General features: G+C 43.0%; 1 protein-coding gene, 1 long non-coding RNA gene and 1 other non-coding gene across 8 annotated transcripts in view; 2 read left to right on the forward strand and 1 right to left on the reverse strand.

The window, feature by feature from the left end:
* Positions 1–17,508, forward strand: part of Igsf11 (immunoglobulin superfamily member 11) — a 185,319-nt gene that overhangs the window by 81,027 nt on the left and 86,784 nt on the right. The window lies entirely within an intron of this gene.
* Positions 39–6,971, reverse strand: LOC121821719 (uncharacterized). Of its 2 annotated transcripts, none has more exons than XR_013043743.1 (3): positions 6,636–6,971; positions 6,124–6,285; positions 39–2,995 (listed from the first exon to the last, which is right to left on the reverse strand). It is a non-coding gene; the product is annotated as an uncharacterized LOC121821719 (long non-coding RNA). The 2 variants fall into 2 exon arrangements; XR_006062535.2 differs by lacking the exon at positions 39–2,995 and adding an exon at positions 4,252–4,432 and having other exon boundaries at positions 6,636–6,968.
* Positions 6,412–6,514, forward strand: LOC121821849 (U6 spliceosomal RNA). Its single transcript, XR_006062726.2, has one exon. It is a non-coding gene; the product is annotated as a U6 spliceosomal RNA (small nuclear RNA).

Below are 17,508 nucleotides of genomic sequence, written 5' to 3' on the forward strand. Positions count from 1 at the left end.
AGATGCACAGCCAGGCCCATAGAACCTAGAGCCTTCTTCATCTACCCAGATGCACCCACTCTTGAGCCCTGTCCTAGTTTTTAACTTAAGCACGGAGCCATTGCACACACAGACTGTGCTGCTTTACCAGATCTCAGCAGATGACCTTTTCTTTCAAGAAAAGCCTCTTTATTTTCTTGATCACTTGGGCTGTTTTCTTTTAATACTTGGATTTGGCAGGCTTTTTTTTTTTTTCTTCTTTCTGATACCGAGGTGCCCACAGTGAGCTCAATGTGAGTAAACAGCTTGGAACACAGAAGCTGAATGGGCTCTGGCCACATGTGCCGAGTGGTGGCCAGCCAAGTCATCCTCCACCCAGTGCCAACTCAGAGAGGCTTCAGTTCTGGTGTCAACACCACTTCCCCAAGTCACACACGCATCCTCTGTTTTTGGTCCTGACATTTCTAGTCTGGGTGTCATTCAAATGTTGGGTACCTCCTCTATGCCATGCACCACCGTACACCTTTTGATGTGTGTTTACTCATTGGTTTTGAAGCTAAGCCTGTGAGGTATGTGATCATCCGTTTCCCAGTGGAGAAGTTGGCCGTGTGCTTACAGTGAGGGATGAATTTCAGTACCTGGAGTTAGTGCCTGGGGGAGGACATAAGATAAGACAGGAAGAGCCAGCCTCATGCCAGGCTCAGATGTCAGTAAGTGGATTAGATTTTGTCCTCTGAGCTCTGGCCTTTGTGGCAGTTTATTCTCTGTCTAGGAATGTGGGAAATATTTGTAAGAGTGGCGACTGGCCCCAAAAGGGCTTTAGGAACCTTTAAAATGGAAAAGTATCAAACTTTAAGCCTGAGGAAACTCAGCTATCCAGGAGGAGTGAGTCCTTCACGGTTCTGCAATTTTCCTCAAGAGACTACATTCTCCCTCATCTCTGTCCCCACATGACTGTGGTTTGGATATGCCCATTGGATAATTCAGCTCTGGCAATGAGAGTTCCTTTTCAAAAATTTGTATCATATAGGAATGCTAGAAGACTTGTGTTGTTACATTCTAAGAGGAAATGTTAAAAATTATTACATATGTTTTGGGGTCAATAAAAGGAAAGATACCCAGAGCTTACTTACCTGTCTTCACCGTGTTTATAACTTTACAGAAGAGAGAGAGATTTGTGAATGTGTAATAGATTCTAGGCTTTCCATATGCATTATTTAATTTGTCTCCAACATATCCTGGCCTTATTTTCATTTTATATTCAAGAAATGTGATGATCAGAAAGATCAAATAGGATCACATGGCTGACTTTAATTTTTATTAAGTGTAATAAACTTTAAAAATTTTAGACTTATTTTCTTGCTTGAAAATACAGTAATAAAATATTATCTCACCTTGAAGCCCCCCCTTCGTTTTTTTAAATTCCTGGGACTTGAAGGCAATGCTGATGCTTCAGCGCCCCACTGGGATTTCACTCCCAGAGCGGTCTCCCCAGACTCAGCTTTCTTTCTCTTTGTCTATGTACTGTGCCAATACCTTAACCCTTACCAGTTTACTGTTACTTACACACTTAACTGTTTGTGCACCCCTTCCTTTCTTAACTAGTCCTTAATAAATGCTCATTTCATAAACAGAAAGTGATAATTGTAGAGATAATTTAGAAGTGCTCCTGGAGCATGTGGAAGCTAATAGAGTCTTGCAGGGTCTGAGTAAGACTCAGAAGAGCTCAGAGGAACCCAAGTACTAGGCAGAACAGAGAGGGAGCCAGTGTCAGAGGTGGTCACGTGGGAGGAAGCAGCATTGCTTGTTCCTATTGGGAAGAAATGTGAGTTACATTTGGATGACATGTTTATTATTCAGCTCTTTCAAAACTACCCCTAATGGTATCTCTTTTCTGTTGTTTCCTCAAAATTAATTATCTTTTGGTAGCTATGGTAACTCATTCGAAGCTCTGTTATGCATGAGGTCTGTACACACTGACCTATTGCCTTCAGCATTCTAAACATTTTCGTGCTTAGTCGGTAGTTCTGCATTACACTGTTCCCTTCCTTCTGTTGAAGTTCGCTTTCCCCTGTAGACTTGTAAGGACAGTTTTATAAGGAATCCGGGATGACAGACTGGCTGACAAGTGGCAGGAGATGCCCACCATCGTGAGTAGTGTTTGTGCCGTGTGTTACCTGTATGCACATCTTCCTAGGCAGGTCTCATGTGGAGGAACTTTCAACACTTGGTGCTTACCGGCTTGGTTTGCCCAGCTTCCATGCTCTGGGACCCCATGCTCTCACTCTGTGGCTCTCACACTGTCCTTCCTTCTTGGGACCCAGTGCCTCCTGTCTGGCCCTGGTATAGCCAGTCCCACCTCTGGGTGTGTGGCTTTTCTTTCCCTGGGCTGCTTTCTCACCTGTCACCACCTTTCCAGCCCAGCTCCCTGCCTGATCTGGCCTCTGGTTTTGCCCTCCCTCATTTGGAGGACTTCCGAGCCTGAGCCTTAGCTCTCTGAGGTAGACCAGATCACCTCATTGTCTTTTCTTCTGTGGTCAGAGTATTGTTTAACTCTTGAGTCTTTCTTTTATGGGAGGAGGGACAGATAACCCCTGCTTGCCAAGTGATTGGGTTAGATAAAGAAGTGGACCTTGCAACTCCTGGTGCACAGTGAGTTTCCCACTCATCCTACAGCACCAGTATTGAAAAATGACTTTTTTTTTTTCCCTTAAGGAACTATTTAAACACTTTAATCATGGGCTAACCGTGTGACTGTGTGGGTATGTACGTGTGGATTCAAGTGCTTGTGGAAGCCAGAAGAAGTTGTGAGATCCCAGGAGCTGGAGTTAGTGGTTGTGAGCCACCCCAGATGGGGGCTGGGACCCGAACCCAGGTCCTCTGTGGGAGCATTCTGAACCACAGAGCCGTCTCTCCAGCCCCTGCTCTTCTTTCTTCATACTTGGTATTTACTTGCTAAATATTTACTTAGTGCCTGCTTCATGTTAGACTTTGTCCTAGGGGCTGAGGATACATCCTGGAGGCAAAGCAGACAACAACAAACAAAGAAAAAAAATAACATCTAAGGCACCAAAAGAAAAGAAGACTCTCACATGTCCATTTCAGTCACCCCTTAAAATATTCACTCACCACACATACAAGTAGACTAAGAACAGTATGACAGGAGAAGGTGGGTGTGTGAGTGTCCTTAAGGTTTTTAAATGTTTTTAATGTGTTTTAAAATGCTTTTGCATGTTTTTACAATGCTTTTTAGGTTTTTCAGTGCTTTTTATGTTTTAAAAAAATGCTTTTAATATTTTAAAAATGTTTTTAAAAATGTTTTAAAAACGTTCTTAAAATGCCTTTACCTCTGTGGGATGCTTGCCCATGTTCATGCTTCCAGGTGCAACATGGATTCCTTGGTGGCGTGACACGGTCGGGTCAGTCCCAGAGTCTTGGCCACAGATACCCTTGTATTCATGTTAAATAAGCTGGATTTTAGCCAAGCGGTGGCGGTTGTTTCTAGGTAAACGACTCCCTTTTGCTCAGAGCACCAACGGGAGCCTTCACCACTTCGCTGTCCCCCAGTATGGCATGTGCCACGGCATCTGACACAGGGAGGTGGCGCAGAAAAGGATTGTGGGCGCAGAAAACGCACATTTCTCCCGGGGAGCTTTTACACTCTGGGGAGGGGTGTTGGTAAAGTAAAGTTGTGCTTAAGTTGTAGTCCCTTTAGAAACACTTTTAATTTTCAGTATTTACCAAATAAATCTAAGCTTCTAAGATCAGTGACTCACACTTTTCCAAGATCCTGATGGAAAAAAGGTATATGGTTAGATATTTATTGACTGGCCTCTGATTTTAATGTTAATAGTTCCCCACCGGAAGGGGAAGAGTCCATCTAGGTGTGGCAGCTTCTTCATGAGAATTGGCATAGCTCTCTGTAGTCCCAGAGTTGAAGATGCCAAAAGCCTTCTCCCAGTTTGTTGCTCCCTTACGCTCAGCCCCTCCCCCTTACCTCTGTTCTTACATATCTCACACAGTGAGAAACCTGGAGGACTAACGTGGCCTTTTCCAAATAGCACAGCATGTCAGTGGAAAAGTTTGGACCAGAGTTTGGGGAAATGCTTTCTCCAAGGGGGGGGGGAAGGTAAAATAATGCAGCTATATAATGTTTCTGGTCCCTTTATTATTTTAAGCTCTTAAAGGGTCAAGCGTCGTATTCACCTGGGTCTCTCTGTCCCTGCATCCTACCCCACAGTGACTTTACCCCACAAGCACACACCAGCGTGCTTCAGCATTTGCATCAGGTCTATTTAAGCACAGTGGGGGTGCCTCATCGTGTACCAAGTATAACCCACGTTGGAGACCCTGCCCCTCAGCTCGTCTGCTTCTGTCGCTTTCCAACAGTCCAGGCTGACTAAGACGACACACAGGAGAAGATACTCCAGCTTCCCTTCAGGATCTGCAGCAGCTGGAGAGAAGTCAAACAGATGGGCTTTTCCACCCTGATTATCCCGACTTCCTAAATTTAGAAATACATGCTTTAAAAAAAAATGTAAATTACCCAAGGGGGTGGCGTAGCACATGCCAGGCTGTGCTAACGAGTGCAAATAGATGTCATCTGCCGGCTCGATGCTCGGCTCCCACTGCTCCGGCTCTATTTTGTTTCCTTTAAGTTTGTTTTATCTTATTACTGTTTTTTTTTCTTCTGAAGCTGTGCTGTCAAGTCTCTGTTCACATGTTGACTATTAGTTTAAGATTTCTTTCCTCCTTTCTTTCCTTCCTTCCTTCCCTCCATCCCTCCCTTCCTTTGTTTGTTAGTTCCTTCCTTCCTTCCTTCCTTCCTTCCTTCCTTCCTTCCTTCCTTCCTTCCTTCCTTCCTTCCTTCCTTCCTTTCTTCCTTCCTTCCTTCTGAGATAGGATTGTAGACCATATTGGTCACAAACTTTTGCTGTAGTCAAGGATGGCATTGAACTCTTTATCTTCTGCTTCCTAAGTGCTGGCAGGTATATAGGATATTAACCTAAAATGGCATGTGATCTATCTTTGAAGGACTCAGAAGTCCTTCAAACTAGTGGACCAGGCTAGGAGAGGAAGGTATTAGATAAGGACCTTCTCTTGTTTTACTTTGGCTATAAACTAGCTGGGTGGGTTTAGGCGGGACACTTCCTCCACTATATGGGTGCACTGGATTCAGTAGATTCTAATGAACCTTGACTATGAGTTATAAGGATCTCTCTCTTGCTTGCTTTAAAAAGTCTATTTGCAAGTTATTTTAAACATCATCATGCCCTAGAATATATAGCACAGTGCCCAACATAGATTAGATGTTTAAATATTGTCAAAAAAAATCAACATTATATATCTTACGTTTCCTCTTAGGAAAACTCATTGAGAAAACTTTAGAAACTAAATGTTTAATGACCATTTTGTTTTCGTTAGAATACACTAGACTAGTCTCTTCTGTATCCTATAGTTGTTGAAGGGACTGAACAATGGTCCAGAGACATGGGAGGCATGAACAGACATTGAGGAGGTTTAGACTTACATATCACCTTCCACTAGGGTGTAAATTATATGGAAGAATTACTTGATTCATTCGTTCATTCTTTTATTATCTGGATCTTGCCATGTGGCCAAGGCTGGCCTGATACTCACTGTGTAGTCCAGGCTGAATTTGAGTTTTTCGATTCTCCTGCTTCAGCCTTGATTGCTGGGATAATAGGCATGTACCATCATGTCAGGATGGGAATCATATTGTATGTGACATGAATATTTATAGGACCACTCTTATTCTAAAGTTCCAACAAAACACACACACACACACACACACACATGTATGTATGTATGTATGTATGTATGTATGTATGTATGTATAACAATCTGTGAGTCCATCAAAGGAAGTGCATTGAGTGGAGATAAGTCTAGAAGGTTTTTCTCAGAGGAAGAGTGGAGAGTGGACATTTAGGAAGCAGGAGGGTGATGGGGAAGAAGGGAGAGAACATGGCTGCTCTAGCCAATCTCAAGTCAGCAGGCAGTCCCAGAGCAGAGCCGAGCTTGGGAGGTGTGAACCTTTTCCTTGTGAAGGGAGGTGGGATCAAGGGAAGTTGAGGCTAGAGATCAGGGCAGAGGACAGCAGAGAAGTAGACATTTAGATCTTACCTGGTGCCCAGGGAGAAGGCTTCTAGAGTTTTACACAGAGGAGTAACTTGCTTCAGATTGCTTTAAGACATTTGACTTCAGAGTTGTGTGGAGGATGGGCTGGCCGTGGGCTAGGAGATAGTGGAAGAATCTGCTGGGATACTTCAAGATCCAGTGAGAGTCCTAATAGACAGAAGAAAGCAAGTCTGAGAGATTCTCAAGGAATCTGTTAAAACCTTGGAATTATTACTGTTTCAAAGCCAAAATAAAAGAAAAAGGATGTGTGTGGAAGCATTGTAAAGAGAGAACTTGCTTCCTCAGCACATATACTAAAACTGGAACAATACAGAGAAGATTAACATGGCCCACGTTCAAGGACGACATGCAAATTTGTGAAGCATCCCCCTTTTTAAAAAAATCAGATAAAGGTGATAAGACACATCATGGAGAAAATGAAAAAGAAAACAGAGGAGCAAGATAATGAAGCTATTGGGGATATTAAACCAGGAGGATGAGGGGGTCGAGGAACTCACTGATGCATGTAAAGAAAGAGAGCGTGGTTCTCGGGAGAAGAAAGTGCAACAGGAGATTTCTGAGGGAAACCGTTACCACAGCTCCAGCTGCTGCTCTTGCCTCAGCTGCTACCAAAGCTGAGCACCTGGTCACTGCGGGAGAGAGATGAAATCTCTGGTAGCTCTCCTGCGTGAAACACAGATGGAGAAACTAAAAAGTTCGGATATTTTGAAGAGCTGGAAACCTTTATGGACAGAGACCAAGAGGCCCCAGAACAACAGCGGCAGCAGTTAGTTACTTCCTGAACACCAGAACTTCCACGTGGAGCAATTGAAATACGCCGAGTTAGGAGGCCAACAACAAACGGAAGGGCAGCAGCATGGCCCGAACCCTCAGCGAGCACACCAGCACTCCAGAGGAGCTGGTCTGGCAGCGGGACACCCTGGCATGATGCCTCATCAGCGGCTCCCTCCCTACCCTCGGATGCTGTCACTCCCGTCTCTCCCAGCCAGGTCACAAGACTGATGCCTGGGCAGCCCACGCCAGGCTGCACGATTCCCACTGTGGCAGCCCACATCCACCCAACTGGGAGTGGCCCTGTCCCTCCTGGTATGCCTCCGATGCCTGGAAACCTCTCAGGACCCCGGGTACCCCTCACAGCACCAGAGGGCATGTATCTTCCTCCTCCACCACAGCAGCAGCAGCTGCCTCCGCTTGGGGATGGGGGTCCCTCCACCTCCCGCTCCAGGCCCATTTCCATGCCGGAACACAAAAGTCCATAGTAGAGATTTGCCTCCAGGTGGTCCTAGTCGCCATCAGAGTACCCAGCTACTTGAGCTAAGGAAACCTCATTCCTTCTTGTGTGTGTTCTAGACTCTTGGAGTGGAAATGGAAATGAGCTTGCCCCTCACAGAGGTGACAGACCCCAGTGCTTTGACAGTGCCCCCCCCCCCCTACTTCCCTCCATTCTCTTCCAAAGGAAACTCGCTCCAAATGCTCACCTCTCCCCCTGGAGTCCTAGAAGGAGCCCGGGATTCTGGTTCATACTGTGGTCCTTTGTAACCTTTTAATGAGATCGCTTTGCACTTTGAAAGATGCAGGTATAGGGATTTTTAAAACGCCGGTAACCTCCAGAACCCAAGTTCAACGCAGCTCTTTGTGTGTTTCATAGGTTTCAGTCCTGTAATAACACCCATTCGATTCTGTGAGGGCCGGGATACTGTGTGGGTTTGTCCAATCCACTCAATGTGGATTTTTTTTCTCTTGTTGCTTTGTTTATTTTTTTAAATGGTGGGAGTTTTGAGATTTTGAGAGAAAATGAGTGAAAGTAGCTTAATTTCTTCTCTTTCATTGGATAGATGAAATACCATTTATGAAAAAATCCTAAAGAGGCTATTTCCACCTTAGCATGGGGGAACAGGAAGAAGGAAAGAAGTGTAGAATTTGACGGAGTTTCAGTTAGTAGGCGAGGAATGTAAAACCAAAATCTGTTCATGGGGAATCAGATCCAGCCTTTAGTGTACATTGTCTGGTTCTAGTGTGAGTCAGCAGGCTGGACCTCAGAAATCTAGACTGATAGAAATATTCACTTCGTTCCCATGAAATAATACCCTTGAGCAGAAACTGAGTGAAAGTGTCTTTCTTATGGGGACAGGAGGATGTGAAGTATAAATGGATTGAATGAAGTCTGTAAAAATCCTAGTTTAGAACTTTGGAATCTTGTGAAAGGCTTGGAAAACACAATGCATGATTTTGAGACTAGCAGAACCCAGCAGATGTTCTCTTCCTGAATTTGTCTGGAGATTAATCACTGAGCCTGCCGGTTTTCCTGTTTCTCAGAGGTCCTCGAGACTCTCTGGCTGTCCCTTCCTCCAGGGCTTTCCTCCTAAGTTACATGTGTGTCGCTTGTCTATCTTATACTTCTGTGACTAGCCTGGGGGGGGGTGCTTTGCTCTGGTCCTCTCCCTTCCCCCTCCTCTCCCCTCCCTAATAGTCGGATATGAAGCTAAGTGAGCCGTGCTTATCAACGATTGCATCTTCTCATCCATCTAAATGATAAAAGCATAATTTTAGTGTGGAAATAAATCATGCCTTGTTTTACAGTTCTGATCTATAGGTTATAGTCTTTGTTGTCATCATGACAGTTTCCTGTAAAATGCCCATTATAAATGGTTCTACCTTGATGCATTAGTGAGAGGTTTAAGCAAGCTAATGTACACACTGGGCATGGTCACTAGCCAGGCGAAATACGCCGTGTGTTTTTGTGGCTTTCCTGTTCTCCACTGATGTCCCTTATTGCCAAAAAGACATCCGAGTATGCATCCCCTCTGCCAACTCAGATTTCCTAAGGACTATGTGTTTGACTTAAATGTTTGACGCAGTGGTGGCATGTGCCTTTATTCCGGGAGGCAGAAGCTGACAGATCTCTGAGTTCAAGGCCAGCCTGGTCTACAGAGTGAGTTCCAGGAGCTACACAGAGAAACCCTGTCTCAAAAAACAACAAAACACAATAAAAAGTTAGACAAAGACACATTCCTGATGTGTCATGCATGCTGATGCTCGGTGCTGCTATCTACAGAACATTGTTAGTCCCTCTCAGGCATAACTACTTTTTCTTGTCAACTGCAATGTAAGACAGGCAATTATCCTAATTTTAGAAATAAAGACAGAGGGGCTCCAGGGTGTGATTAAGCCATTCCTTGCTTGTCAGGGCTGTGGGAACTCAGATGAGAACCTAGGTGGGTCTGCTTGTAAAGTCACTAATCATGCCTCAGAGAAAGGACCCTTACATGGTTACTGACAAGGATTTTGTTGTTGTTTTCCAGTGAACTTCACTGAGGTTCAGTTAGCATTGAAACATTTTCAACTATATAAAGAGAATAGTTTTGAGATGGCTGGATATATCCATTGAGTCACCATTTCAGTAAAATTACAGGGCGTTTTTATTTGTGCTTACAGATTACCTGTAACAGGTGTAAGAAGCTGCTGGTCTGTTCATTGAGATTGTGTATTATTTTGTGCTTGGTAAGCTTGTTTAGATAGAATCCTATAGTATATGCATTTTAAAACCTAGTATGCTTTTTAAAAAAAAATAATTACTATTAACTCTGATTTATTTCCCCTTTTTAAAGATTTATTTTATGTGTAGGGATGTTTGGCCTCCATGTGTGTATATGGACCACATGTGTGCCTGGGAGGTCAGAAGAGGGCGTTGAACCGCTTAGAACTGGAACTATGGGTGGTTGTGAACCACCATGTGGGTGGTGGGAACCGAACTTGGGGCCTCTGCAAGAGCAGCATGAGGTCTTAATCTCTGAGCATCTCTCCAGCCTTGTCATAATGATTTAGAAACTCCTCTGAAGGCATCGATAGTTTGATTGGATTGTTGTTGGTGAGAACTTCATGTGGATATACTTGGTTTTTCCAATCTTCTGCTGGGGAACATTTGAGTTGTTTCTAGCTTGGAGATTACTGTGGACACATTTTATTCTTTTATTTTTTTGGGGGGGGGGTGGTTAATAAATGGTTGGTTTTATATTTCTTGGAAACTTTCAAATTGTTTTACAAAGTAATTGCACCATTTTCCTTGGTGAACTGTTTGTTCAAATATCTTGCTTGCTTCTTTCTTTTTTTTTTAAAGTGCCTTTGTTTTCTTACTATTGAGTAGATGTTAACTTTGAATAGTTCCCCATTTCTGTTATTCTATCTTGAAATTCATTTTCCTTCCTTTATTTTCTATTCTGCTTTTAAGCTTGTCCAATGAATTTTAAACTGCAGACATTTAAAACTTCTAGCTCTTCATTTTATTTCTTATAGCATTTATTCCTTAAAACTAAGATTTCCTGTATATTTATTATAGATGCCCATTTTCTTTGTTGAACATAATTGTGATAATTTAAAATCCACGCCTGAAAATTCCAGCATCTGACTCATCTTGAGACTTGCATCGTAATTTAATATGTCCTGTTACCTGGGCCTTGGGATGCAAGAAGCTGGTTAAGTATTATTCTGAGTGTGCCTGTGAGGTATCTCTTGATGAGATTAGCACTTAAACTAGTCGGCTGTGAAAGGGCGTCACTCATGTGGGTGAGCATCATAATGTTGACAGTCTGGAGAGAACAGAGAGAGAGAGAGAGAGAGGGAGGAGAGAGAGAGGTGGAGGGAAGAGAGGGGGGGGGAGGAGGAGGCTGGGTCCTGGAAGTGCCAGACTGGAGAAGCTGGGGTATAATTCTTCTAGCCTCCGTGCTTCTGATTCTCAGATCTTCAGAGCTGGACAGGAATAACATCCCTTCCCCTCTGGCTATCAGAGCTTACTACACCAGCTTTCTTGTGTCTGTAGCTCACAGCTGAGTGATGATGGGGCTTCTCCACCCCCAAGAATCATATATGCCACAGTACCTTGTTATTAGTCTGTCTATGGAAGTGTCTGTGTGTATATACACAGGGGGAGGGAGGGAAGGAAGAAGGGAGGAGAGAAAGGAGGGCGCAGAGAGAGAGAGAGAGAGAGAGAGAGAGAGAGAGAGAGAGAGAGAGAGAGAGAGAGAGAGAGAAGAGACTGTTTAATATAGCAGCCATCAATTGTCATTTTCTTTTAAAATTAGATTTTTTTCTGAGGCTTTTTTTATGAGGTGCAATTTTAAATTATGTCAGCAGTATATTGAATCAAGCGTAGTTTATTGGAATCTGGTTTCTGCTCCCTTGCCCCTAACATGCTGGTTGTTATTACTCATTCAGTAAGCAGCCAGTTCACTTGGTCAGAAAGCCTGTAAAGTGTGTCATGCCCATGGCGAGTGGTGGCTCGGAGCTCATGTCAGGCTACTCAAGTCTTCCTGTATGTCTGTGCTTCATTGTTCAGCAAGAGACTTACTTGTTCAATATGTCTGAAATTGTGGGGTTCACTTTCCCGCCCTCTCCTTTCTCAGGTTCCTCCCATATACTCTACTTGCCTTGACCTAGCCGGGTTCTTCCATCTATTAGATGGCAGGCATTCTAACTTAGGGTTTCTACATGCAGTGGTCATGCTAGGTGGTGGGCCCTTGACATAGTTCCCACTGAAATTTGGTTTGTCCCATGCTTCAGGTATACGTATTCAAGTATCTTCCAGAAAACTGGGTGGGATTCTCATATAAAATTTGACTCTCTCCTCAGTCATCTTCAAGGGTCTCCCTTATTCTCTTCTGGCTCCGGTCCCTTGAGCCGCTTCCTCTGCTTCTTAGGGATAATTGTTATGATGAACTTTTTTTTTTCAATGGGAACTTATGGTTGAGAGGCATCACCACTATGAAGCCATCCTTAGGACAAAGCTGCAAACACCTAAAACTCGTGTAGGCCAGGCACTTGGGCGGTTTGGACTCCCTGCTTACACTTGGTGAGTCTTCATAACTAGTCTACCAGTGCGATGCCAATCAACTCCAGAAAAGTCCTCAGAGAGACAGCAGAGGCAGTGTTTTTACCACTCATCTGGCTGTTCCTCAGTCCAGTCCAGTTGTCACATAGGCCGAACTACATAGGGGCTCCTGTCTTTTCCTGCTTCTTTTTTTTTTGTGTTTGGTTTTTAGTGACTTATAAGCAACATTGAAATGGGACGACAGCCGTGCGATTACATCTGGACGTCTGTGGCCTCATGAATACTGTTTTGTTAGAAGGTCCTTCTTATCCATGGTCTATCCTTTGCCACCTACAGTGGTTGTCTAAGCTCTGAGATAGGCCTGTGGAGAAGAGGCACATGAGAGGATGCTCCTAATAGGATGCTGATAGGAAAGGTTCTCTGCAAACCTTCCTCCATGTGTTTGTATAGCATCCCTTCGCTTCTCTTCCCTGATTTGCTCACTGTTACTGCCCTTCTCATTTGGCCTAATTTTACCAAATATATACCATCCCATGAAAGTATTATGTTCCATGCCATGGTTTGACTTTTCATGTTTTATTTGTAATCTGGGTGTCACATAATTGAAGCTAGAAATCTAGTCCTTTGTAGTGCTTTTAACTTTCTCAGTTTGTGTGGTACTTGTAAATAGCATGGTATCCCAGTGATGGGTGAAACAAAAACCTCCCACTGGAGAGGCTTGGAGAAAGAGCAAACTAATCTCCAATCTGTTAATAGTTGTCTCTTTTCATTTTTCATAATACAGGTTTTGCAAAGGACTCTGGCTTTGTGGGAGAAGAGAAAGACTGGATAATTGCATTTTGGATATGTTTGTTGGCCTCTAGAATTTAGTCTAGAAGGCTGCACACTGGCACAAGTGGATTAAATAGTGTATAGTTTGTATCTTCAGATGGTGTATTAGGGTTCTCCAGAGGATCAAGTGTACACACACATGTGTTCATGTATTCAGAGAAGTTTATTATAAGGAATTGGCCCCTGTGATTAGGGTGTGGCAATATCTGCAGAGCTAACATCCCAGGTTAGATCTAGGCAGAAGCCACTGTGGAACCAGAAAGAGCTGATGTCCAACTTAGAGCATCAGGCAGGATTTGCTCTTGCTCTGTCACCTGATTGAGACCTGCCCACAAGTGGAAGGCAATTTTCTTTCCTCATCCAGCCTACTTAAATGTATCCAAAAACACCTTCATGGAAACATTCAGAAAAATGTTTGACATACATTTGGGTATTCCTTTTAGCCCATTGATGTGACATTTAAGATGAACCCTCATAAGCAAAAATACTTATTTGTAAAAAGAAAATTAAACCCTAACTTTGGAATTCTTAAAGACAGGGTTTCCCTATGTAGCTTTGTGCCTTTTCCTGGAACTCACTCTGTAGCCCAGGCTGTCCTCAAACTCACAGAGATCTGCCTGGCTCTGCCTCTGGAGTGCTGGGATTAAAGGCATTCACCACCACCACCCGGCCCGACCACTGCTTTCTCTGCAAGTTCTCTTAACACTTAGATCAAGTCCTTGTGCTGTATCCGTGGCAGAGTGGGGAGGAGAAAAAAGACGAAATTTTTTCCTGGAAAGCCTTCAGAGTAGAACTTTTATCAGAGGTTTTAGCATTCATGAGCTCAAGGCCACATTCCAAAGCCAGCTGCAATAGGCTTGGGCAAACTGTTGGCATAGTTGGATTAACCTCCATTGCAGATTACCAGTGTGGCTTTCCTTTCTCCTTTGTGGGGATACCTGAGACCCTGAAGTTAACAATAATCATAATCTTGAAGTTGTATTTATTTGCTTTAATTTTTTTTAACCCAAGAAGAATCTATTCTCGTGGAAGGAAGGCTATTGAGATTTCAGTGTACCCTGACTCATTTTTACACTGGTCAAATTCATTTCTCTAATTCTCACTCTTGTTTAAAATATAGGTAACAGGTGAGCTGAAAGGTTTCCCTTGGTTCAGTGATTAAGCAGGATAAAGAAACCTTGATAACGCTATTTGAAGTAGAGAGTTTAAAAATCAAGTGTACATTTGCTGATGAAAGTGAAAGACCCTAACACTTCAGGCTTACACCCACCAAACCCCAGGAAAATGAGGAACTAAAAATCTAGTTCCAAGGGCAAGCTGACTCAACCATTACTGGATCACCCCTGCCACAATGTAACAATGTAAAGAGATTTCTATTAAGAGATGTGCTCAACTGTGACTGGGATATTTGCAAGTGTTCCAGAAAAGACCACTGTAACCTTTGTGTAACTTTCACTCCCACCCTGATATCCCCCTTGAGGTTTCAGGAAGAATGTGCATGCGGACGTGACTATACCCACCCTGTGATCAGACCGTGATCTTGTGAAATTAGCCTCTAGACATAAATCAATCAAAATGAAATTGTATGGGAATTGTAAAATACCCATGTGGCTGCAGTGGGGGCGACTCTTGCTCTCAGGACAAGAGTAGCCCAACTGTACAGCCGCATCAATAAACCTCTTGCTGTTTGCATCAACTGGACCAGAGTCTGGGTTCTTGGGGCGCCCACCCAAGAAGGTAGTACCCTGGGTCTGGGATCTATCAAAAGGAGGTGGCAATGGATTTGAATTTTAAATTTGTGCAACCTGGGCAGGAAAAGGACTGTTATGTACAGACTAAAAACTTGGAAACCTTGAGTCAAAATTAGTCCTTCCTGCAGTAAGTTGTCTGTGTTAGGTTGCATTGCCACAAAAACAAAAAAGTCTGACCAGCACATACGCAGATTGAAACTTAAGGTTGTATTGAAGTACTGGAAAAGAAATGAAAGGCCGAAGTAATCGCTCAATGGTTGAAAGTCTCCTCCTCCTACTTTTCCTCCTCCTCTTCCTCCTCCTCTTCCTCCTCCTCTTCTTCCTCTTCTTCTTTATGTGTATGTCATGGGTAGAACCCAGGATCTCATCAAGTGACACTTAACACTGAACTATATGCATGCCCAGCCGGAAAGCCTTACATTTTGTGCTTATTTTAAAAGTTGGGCTTGGGGGTCTGGAGAGATGGCTCAGTGGTTGAGGGTGCTTGCTGTGTTCTGGCAGAGGACTGGATTTCGGTTCCCAGCGCCCATGTTAACCAGCTCACAGCTAACTGCCTGTAACTCCAGCTCCAGGTGAGCTGATTCCTTCTTCTGGTCTCTGTGGGCACATGGACACACACATGCACATAGATGTGCACATATGTGTAAGTAAATTAAGTCTTTAAGAAATTGAGATTTCTTTAAATACAATAAGAGATACTTGCAATTGCTGCTTGTGAATAGCACAATAATAGAGTAGATGGTATCATTCATTGTCAGTGGAAGGTTAGTTTGCTGTTATGTATTTTTCTTCTCCTCCCTTTGATTTTGAAATGTCAGAGACATCCTGTTTTAAGGTATAAGAAATTCAACCAGATCAAATGAGCTGGGTAAAAACCTTGAGCTGAAGTTGCAAAAGGTAATGTTTATATTCTTTCTTTTTACTCTTTTAAAATGTTATACAATGCAGTGTATCTTGATTATACCCACCCTCCACTCTCTTCTTCCATCTCCCCTCCACACCCTTCTAGTGTACCTCCTTCCCAAATTCTCTCTTTCTCTCTGTTTATAGCCCACCCAATCTAATTCATTCTGCCCATATGTACATGGGTGAGGAAGCATACACTAGGGCAGAATACCAGTAGCCATTCATCAAAGACAAATTGTTCTTCTCCCAGGAGCCATCAGTTGCCAATTTACACTCCAAAGTATGGTTTCAGGACCCCCTCCATCCTGTAATTTTTGACTGGCTTGATCTTGTGCAGATCTTATGCGGGTAACCACAGCTGCCGTGAGCTTATGTGTGCAATGGCCATGTCATGTCCAAAGGACAACATTTTACAACATGCCTCCTCATCCTGTGGCTCTTCCATTCTTCAGCCTCTTCTAGGATGGTCTTTGAATCTTGGCATGGAGGGTGGGTATAGATATCCTGTTTGTGTCTCAGCACTCACAGTTGGTTATGCTCAGCTGTTTGAGCAGTTGGGAGTCTCTGCATTAATCACTTCCTACTGCAATAAGAAGCTTTTCTGGCCAAGGTTGGGAGCAGCACAAATCTATGAATACAAATAAATATTTAGAAGGCAGTCTGACAATATGACCATTTAGCAGAAGAATACCACCAGTAAATTCTTCCAGTTTTGGGTTTTGATCATGTTTTCAGGTTCTGCCTGATTTTATATCAACTTGACACAAGCTATAGTTATATGAGAGGAAGGAGCCTCAACTGAGAAAATTCCTGTAGAAGATCCGGCTGTAGGCAAACCTGTGAGGCATTTTCTTAATTTGTGATGGATGTTGGAAGTTTCAGCCTATTGTGGGTAGTACATCCCTGGGTTGGTGGTCCTGGGTTCTAAAAGAAAGTGGGAAGAGCAAGCCACTGGGGAGCAAGTCAGTAAGCAGCACCCTTCCATGGCCTTTGTATCAGCTCCTGCCTCTATATTCCCACCTGGTTTGAGTTCCTGCCTTGGTTTCCCTTATTAGACTATGACTCAGGATATGTAAGCCAAATAAACCCTTTCCTCTCAAGTTGCATTTGGGCATGCTGTTTCATCACAGAAATAGTAACGCTAACTAAGATACAGTACTAGGTATGAATTCCTTTTTGTAGAGCATGCCCCAAATGCAATCAAGAGAGTAATTGGTTACTCCAGTAAACTGTCCTGCCACTATTGTACAAGTGGGTGTATATACTTTCATAGTAGGGTGGTATTGAAGCATGCATGGTCCAGTGCTGGGTAAAACTATTGATGTCTTTTGTCCCCAGAAGTCTGCATAGCATCTTCCAGTACTATTAAAGCCAGACACTCGGCATGTAGTTTCCTATTGAACTCAAGATCAATTTCTTTATGTCCTACAACCAAAATATGTTGTGTCTTCAGCAATAGGGTATTACCATTAGTTATGGTAGGCAACCAAGAGAAATGGCAAAAAAAACCATGCTGTTTTGGGAGCATCTAGGACTGCCCTGACCAGTATTTTGTAAGAGGTAACCTGTGCCTGGCACTGAGATAATCATTTAATAACTTATGTTATTAAATGGGTTCTGGAAGTAGCATAATTGTTTATATTATATTGACTTATAGGTCAACCATTCTAAGGTGTGATAGGTTTAATCAGTGGTCCTTTCTAGTTATATTATAAATTATAAATCATATTACGTTAGGATCTCCAAAATTACCATTCTGCCTATTGTTGATGATTACTAGAATAATAATCCAAATTCTTAAGATGTAAGCTGACTCACCTTATGTTTTATAACTATCATGCATTATCCTTGCTGAAGGTGGAGGTTCTTAGCTCTGCTTTAAAAGAAAATATTTATATAATAGTTTTATATAGTGTCATAAGCATCAAAACAGCTATAGATACCATCACCAGTTTATGGAAATTGATGAGTTTACATATAGTAGTTAAGAAACCCCAAAGCTGGGAAAAGTAGAGGAGGGAAAATGATGTAGTATTGAACATTAGAATGTCTTTTATA

Source organism: Peromyscus maniculatus, chromosome 12 (genome assembly GCF_049852395.1).
Source record: "Peromyscus maniculatus bairdii isolate BWxNUB_F1_BW_parent chromosome 12, HU_Pman_BW_mat_3.1, whole genome shotgun sequence".
Taxonomy (NCBI): domain Eukaryota; kingdom Metazoa; phylum Chordata; class Mammalia; order Rodentia; family Cricetidae; genus Peromyscus; species Peromyscus maniculatus.